Source organism: Nanorana parkeri, unplaced genomic scaffold, assembly GCF_000935625.1.
Source record: "Nanorana parkeri isolate BGI_ZX_2015 unplaced genomic scaffold, ASM93562v1 scaffold1324, whole genome shotgun sequence".
Classification (NCBI taxonomy): Eukaryota; Metazoa; Chordata; class Amphibia; order Anura; family Dicroglossidae; genus Nanorana; species Nanorana parkeri.
In genome coordinates, this window is record NW_017307592.1 from 195470 (window position 1) to 195818 (window position 349).

Genomic DNA, 349 nt, shown 5'->3' on the forward strand with positions numbered 1-349 from the left:
CACACATCAAAGCGAGCGCGGTAATGCATCGCAACACATGAGCAGAATCTGATCGGGTCCTCGCGGGAGCCATGACATGGAATGAATCACGTGTACAACTCCGAAACATGGGTCCGTGTATGTAGAATTTGGGGCAAAAAATGTCCCTGCAGCAACCCGCCCATCATTCCACATAGAACAAAACTAAACTACAAATCACTCCACCCACAGATGAGTGAAGGGAGACAAAGAGGACCTGTCACAATTTGTCATATAGAGAAAGATGGGGGATTGGGGTATAATAGAGGGACAGAGGGGGGATTGGGGTATAATAGAGGGACAGAGGGGGGATTGGGGTATAATAGAGGGA